Source organism: Schistocerca cancellata, chromosome 5 (assembly GCF_023864275.1).
Source record: "Schistocerca cancellata isolate TAMUIC-IGC-003103 chromosome 5, iqSchCanc2.1, whole genome shotgun sequence".
NCBI classification, from domain to species: domain Eukaryota; kingdom Metazoa; phylum Arthropoda; class Insecta; order Orthoptera; family Acrididae; genus Schistocerca; species Schistocerca cancellata.
Window position 1 is genome coordinate 492,207,023 of NC_064630.1, and position 7,646 is coordinate 492,214,668.

The following is a 7,646-nucleotide window of genomic DNA, read 5'->3' on the forward strand; positions in this document are numbered from 1 at the left end:
GTACTGCAAACGGTACGTCAGCATATGGCCAGACTTCGTCTATCCGCTGTCTCGAGACGTGGGACGGTAGCTACGTTCGTGCACAAAGATCTACGGTCATGTACACATGTGATGCTACGGACAGACGCTGTCAAGTCACCGCTGCAGCACCCATATTCTGGGCCCTACAGAGCTCTCTCCTGGAATGAACATACCATGCATATACAGGGTGTTACAAAAAGGTACGGCCAAACTTTCAAGAAACATTCCTCACACACAAAGAAAGAAAATATGTTATGTGGACATGTGTCCGGAAACGCTTACTTTCCATGTTAGAGCTCATTTTATTACTTCTCTTCAAATCACATTAATCTTGGAATGGAAACACACAGCAACAGAATGTACCAGCGTGACTTCAAACACTTTGTTACAGGAAATGTTCAAAATTTCCTCCGTTAGCGAGGATACATGCATCCACCCTGCGTCGCATGGAATCCCTGATGCGCTGATGCAGTCCTGGAGAATGGCGTATTGTATCACAGCCGTCCACAATACGAGCACGAAGAGTCTCTGCATTTGGTACCGGGGTTGCGTAGACAAGAGCTCTCAAATGCCCCCATAAATGAAAGTCAAGAGGGTCGAGGTCAGGAGAGCGTGCAGGCCATGGAACTGGTCCGCCTCTACCAATCCATCGATCACCGAATCTGTTGTTGAGAAGCGTATGAACACTTCGACTGAAATGTACAGGAGCTCCATCGTGCATGAACCACATGTTGTGTCGTACGTGTAAAGGCACATGTTCTAGCAGCACAGGTAGAGTATCCCGTATGAAATCATGATAACGTGCTCCTTTGAGTGTAGGTGGAAGAGCATGGGACCCAATCAAGACATCACCAACAATGCCTGCCCAAACGTTCACACAAAATCTGTGTTGATGACGAGATTACACAATTGCGTGCGGATTCTCGTCAGCCCACACATGTAGATTGTGAAAATTTACAATTTGATCACGTTGGAATGAAACCTCATCCGTAAACAGAACATTTGCACTAAAATGAGGATTGACACATTGTTGGATGAACCATTCGCAGAAGTGTACCTGTGGAGGCTAATCAGCTGCTGACAGTGCCTGCACACGCTGTACATGGTACGGAAACAACTGGTTCTCCCGTAGCACTCTCCATACAGTGACGTGGTCAACGTTACCTTGTACAGCAGCAACTTCTCTGACGCTGACATTAGGGTTATCATCAACTGCACGAAGAATTGCCTCGTCCACTGCATGTGTCCTCGTCGTTATAGGTCTTCCCCAGTCGCGAGTCATAGGCTAGAATGTTCCGCGTTCCCTAAAACGCCGATCAATTGCTTCGAACGTCTTCCTGTCGGGACACCTTCGTTCTGGAAATCTGTCTCGAGACAACGTACCGCGCCACGGTTGTTGCCCCGTGCTAATCCATACATCAAATGGGCATCTGCCAACTCCGCATTTGTAAACATTGCACTGACTGCAAAACCACGTTCGTGATGAACACTAACCTGTTGATGCTACGTACTGTTGTGCTTGATGCTAGTACTGTAGAGCAATGAGTCGCATGTCAACACAAGCACCGAAGTCAACATTACCTTCTTTCAATTGGGCCAACTGGCGGTGAATCGAGGAAGTATAGTACATACTGACAAAACTAAAATGAGCTCTAAGATGGAAATTAAGCGTTTCCGGACACATGTCCACATAACATCTTTTCTTTATTTGTGTGTGAGGAATGTTTCCTGAAAGTTTGGCCGTACCTTTTTGTAACGCCCTGTAGATCAAAATGTGAAGACCCAAATGGTATCGTTGGAACGCGTCAGAGCTGCACATTTGTTACCGACCGAAGAGACTGTACACGCTGAACACGACGTGTCACCTTCCACACTACTGGACACGGATGACACTGTCTCGGCGCCACAAGAGGAAGTAGCACCGTCACTGCCAGTACCAGAGGCTGAAGAAGCTCAAGCAATGCCTTCAATACACACTAGAGCTGAACATTGCGTGAAATACGGTGTGTTCAAAAAGTCTCTCCGCAGTGCCGTATGATTGTTAGCCGCGCGTGCCGTATGCCGCAGTGAGTATACCGAAATGAAACTCAGTGAAATATAAACTATTAATTTACGGAATATTCATTTTTACTTACAAATTTTCACATTAAATGTTGAAAGTGTCCCTCCAGTTGTTGAATACACAATTCAATTCGTGAATACACAGTGGATGTGCAATGTTCCACATACGAGAATTTTGCGAGTTCATGTACCTGAATAAATGAAACCACGCCTCGTCAGTGAAAAACGTTTCATTAAGAATATCCCTTCATTATGTTGAACGAAATTTTTGAACCATTGACAATAATGCAGTCTCTTGCCATGATCAGTATTTTTCAGTTCCTGCACGACTTTCACTTAGTATGGGAAAAATTCTGATTTTTTTCCTTACAGCTGTGTTGACCGTTCCGACACTAACATCGATTTGGCTCTGAGCACTATGGGATTTAACTTCTGAGGTCATCAGTCCCCTAGAACTTAGAACTACTTAAACCTAACTAACATACGGACATCACACACATCCATGCCCGAGGCAGGATTCGAACCTGCCACTGTAGTGGTCGCGCAGTTCCAGACTGTAGCGTCTAGAACCGCTAGGCCACCTCGGCCAGCTATCATCGATTTCCTGGGCGAGTTTTCTTACTGACTCGTTCGGACTTGTGGACATTTAATCGAAAATATCAAGTAGTTTATCCTCAGACAAAACGCTAGGACGACCACTTCTCGGTGCATCTGTCACTGAACCCGTACTTCGAAATTTGTTAATCAAATCTCGCATAGTATCGCGATGTGCGAGAGTTGCCTCCGGGAAAAATGAATTAAATGTTTGACGTACTGAAACTGGCCGGCCGCTGTGGTCTAGCGGTTCTAGGCGCTTGTCTGGAAACGCGCGACCGCTACGGTCGCAGGTTCAAAACTTGTCATGGTCATGGATGTGTGTGATGTCCTTAGTTTAGTTAGGTTTAAGTAGTTCTTAGTTCTAGGGGACTGATGACCTCAGATCTTAAGTCCCATAGTGCTCAGAGCCATTTTTGAAACTGTGTATTTACCGCCAGCTTTGAACACTTGTTCGACTAAAAACACACGTTCTTCAATGGTTAGCATTTTAACAAAAACGAAACAAACGAACAAAGGAACTAAACTTATACGTTCAAGTCAACAAGTAACGACACACACCAACGATACTGCTGACGCTGGTTGAGATAAACGTAACACTGGAATGTTGGGAGAGTCCACTTGAAGGGAAGTAACCTAGACAGACGAACAATCATACACGGATAACAATCATAAGGCACTGCGGAGTTTTTGAACACACCGTTTTAACACCGCTACATTCCCGGAGGTCCGCTCTACCGTGGGGGGAGCTGTGTGAGAATCGCCAGAAGAACATCTGTGAGTGCACAATGAAACGCAGCATTATTCTGCACCGACGAGCGCACGGACAATCTGCTTTACTCTTTGATTTGTATTAGTATTCTTTTTATTGACTTAGATTTTTCAGTTGATTGTGTAACACCCCACCCGTCACTTATCTGGTTTTGGCGTGTGTTTACCCTAGCTAATTTACTAACAGGCCAACAGAGAGTGCAAAATTGCCGCAATATCGGATAACGCAAATAAAGTAATAAGGCCCTGTGATTCCCGATTGAACTGCAGTGACAGTGTTGACATTAATTGATTCAGAACTGATCAATTTTAATTAAAAAAAGGGTGCACATTGATGTTATATTCAGCTATTGAACACCAGATGCAAATGTCGAACATAAAATTAATTAAGAAAGTGACTTGGGATTTCAACTACTTGATTGAAAACAGATGCAGTCGATTAGCACAAATTTATTTTAACTCCCAACCTTCAATCATCACATTACATGACTCTCCTAACAGGCAGTGGGAATAAATTGTGCTTACATGGAGTAAAGCACGATAAATCAAAATTAATTCCTGTCGACTGACCCAGGCATAATGCGAAGTGCGAGAAGAATTCTACAATACACAGCCCATGAAACCCTCGTGGAAACTTTGCCGACATGATCCAACAAATTAGTAAGTGGCCTAACTCAAGCTGGAGCGGGTGCAATATCACCAAATTCAGTGTGGCGGGGCGTCGTCGTTGTGCGGATGTAGGCCGGCCTCGTGGTGCTGCAAGGCTGCACTCGTCTATTCACTCCTAGCTATCTTGCTCAGTACATAGCTGAACGAAAACTTTCTATCTCCAAGCTCAATCGTTCCGTTTGCTAAGTCCTAAACTGCAGAGATGCTCACTCTCTCTCAGGCAAGCTGAGTAAAGAGCGCCACGTCCGCACTCTAGGCAAGCTGGGAACGGAGAGAACCTCTATGGAGACTTCTGCCAGTCCACTCTTCGCCTCGGTTTCCCCTCCAGCAAAATCTCTTACGCCAATTGCAGCGCAAGACGCATTAATTATGCGTCGCTTCCCAGCACCGATCAATGCCTGCTCTGGGAAGTGAACAAATTCCCCCAAAATTTCCCTTCCTCTCAACTTCTGCTATTTAGCTATTCCCAGGCCACCCATCAAGGTTAGCGTCTGCACAAAACACCAATTTTTCCGGAATTCTGAGTCCCAGGGGAGTACTACAAATTCCTTGGTCCTACACTCCCATCGGAGGCCGGCGTATTTCATTGTTGCTCTTCACCTGATTTACTTCAGACTCTGCAGACCGTGAATTCAGCGTGAATTTGCTATAGTCATGAACATGCATATTTTGGCCTCTGTTGACCGCTCCACTGTAGCTTTGTGCGGTTTTCTCGCATGTTTCACTGAAAACGGGATGACGGACATTTATCAACAGACGTACAAGTTCTCCGTCTGCTTCCCAGTGCACCCGCATGGGGTCAACCACCCCCTCACAGTCACTCATCTTAAGACAGCCGGAGGCCGCGCCCCGTTACCACTTTCTCAGAGTTTGAGCCGCCCTAAGGAGCCTATTGTCGCTTCCCTTCACCGCTCCCCAGCCGCGTGCGCCCCCGTCTGCGGTCAACTCTGAATACTTCCCTGGAATAAACCAGCTTCCAGTAAATCGACGCATTTCCACAAAGTTTTCATGTCGCGTGAATTACTTTATAACCATCATCCAACATTGATTATTCCAATACGTCCATACTATACCCTCTACAAGATGCATTGTGCCTTGTCAGTCATTTTTGTTCAACCCTACTGTTCGCTCAGCATGAGTTCGGTAACCTTTAATGACTTCATGTAAGGGTCATAGTTCTTGCCATCTTACAATTGGTGTTCGAGCTTTAGGAAATAAAATGTTATTGCCTCACTACTACGTTGTATCTCTTTAGCAGAAGGAGATAAGCTGTAGTTGACCAAACTATTTATCATCCATGTGTCACTTCCATACATCTCACGTCTGTCTCAGTGAACATCGCGAAAATGTGCAGTACCAACAAAGTACATCTTCTGCTTGTTGCATAATTGTTGCAGCTAACAATTTTGTAAGCACTTACAGTAAATTGTACGTAGCAATAGGACCTAAGGAAACATAATATCTTGGAAGTCATAACGAAAGCTGAAGACAGGGGCTAGCCGCTGTGACCGAGCGGTTCTAGGCCCTTCAGTCTGGAACCGCTACGGTCGCAGGTTCGAATCCTGCCTCAGGCATGGATGTGTGTGATGTCCTTAGGTTAGTTAGGTTTAAGTAGTTCTGTTCTAGGGGACTGATGACCTCAGATGTTAAGTCCCATAGTGCCCCATAGTGTCCAGAGCCATTGAACCATTCGATGACTGGGCTACATTCAACTATTTTAGCAGTTTCTTCCTGTACATTTCATTCTTGGAGCATATTGAGAAAATCAGCCATATTAACGCTCTCTAATAAAAACTCCATAGAAAAGGAATACGTACGACTGTTTCTGAACACAAAAGTTGTTCAACTTGTTTGTTTATCAATCCGATACGAGGAAGGTATTGCTAGTATGTACGGAAGTAGCAGAACGGCGAGGCAAAAGAGTATTCCGATTGCCGAATCCAAGCTGCATGGGAACAACGCAAGATTCGTTTTTGAAGGACAACGATTAATTTACAGATACTGCAAGACTGTACAATGAAGAGGTAAAACGACGAGGTTAACTATATCCGGCAAAATCAGCACCTACAATTACTCAGAGAGGACAACACATACAAATGTAAGCGTTGTATAAAATCTTTGTATGAAATTTTTCATTGTTCTTTCAGTTTCTCGAAGGACGTCCAAAACACTTAACTGATTGGTAAATAGTGCAACTTTAGCACTGTAAGTGGCGACCTTACATGGACTACACTTACCGGATTTTGTAAGTACAATTTGTTCAACTAATGAAAAGAATTTGACTGTCCACATAATAATGATGAACATTTTCTTCGTTGCATGATACGAGATTGTAAAGAAAATGAGAATAACAAAATAAAAAATAAAAACAAAATCCAAGAAGTGCTCTGTTGCTATTTTCAACAGCAATAGGTCCTTGCTTTCTTTCCTTTTAGCAATTTCCAAAATTTCTTAAACATTGTTTCGTGGTACCATTTGTGCGAAAACTACGAGGACTATCCAGGAAGTATCTAACGTTTTGGTCTATCGCGGTGTTGGGCTGGGCTACAGCTGCCGCCATGGTAGAATGAAGTTCCTACACTCAAACACATCCAACGACGACAGCGAGTGGCTGCGTCTCTGCTACCTTTATTTCTGTGACATGTTAAAATGTGTGCTACTGTAGAAAATTCCGCCATTTGTGAGGTGTGTTCTGTGATTAGGTTTTTGTAGGCAAAAAAACTACAAACCAAATGAAATTTATCACGACCTTTGTGATGCGTACAGAAAAGGAATAATAAATTATAGCCGAGTGAGGCAATGATGCATGGATTTTAAGGTGGCCGTACCAATGTTCACGATGAGGACCACAGCGGTAGGCCTAGCCTCGTGACTGATGAACTGATGATGAAGATCAACGACAAAATTCGTGAAAATTATCATTTCACGATCACGGAACTTTTGCCCCCAAATTTCGCGGAATTTGGTGCATTCAATTATGATGGAGAACCTTGGTTACCACAAATTTTGTGTTAGGTGAGTACCCAAGATCCCAAAGCAAGACCACAAAAAACAGAGACTGGCCGCGGCACTGACCGTCCTCGAGAACTGCGAGAAAAATGCTTACAAAGTTATCGGTCGTATCGTAACTAGGAACGAGACATGGTTGAAACATATCAGTTGTGAAACAAAAAGGCAGTCGATGGAATGGAGACATAAATTTCCCCAAGAAACCAGGGAAGTATTTGTAAACTCTGTCATCAAGAAAGATCGTGCCTACTGTGTTCTTTGACTCTAATTAAGTGATTCACGGTGATTGAACGTGGCACCACAATTAACTCACAGAAGTTTTGTCAAACGCTGACAGAGCTAAGGCGGGCAATACAAACCAAGCGTCGGGGAAAACTTAGTGCAAAAGATTTGTTCACACACACAGTTAATCGTACCAGAGGTCTCCTTCAGACTTTTGGATGAGAACTGTTTGACCATTCACTTTACGGCCCAGATGTCTGTAAAGAATGCGCTTATTCTCTTTATGTCCATTGTAGTGC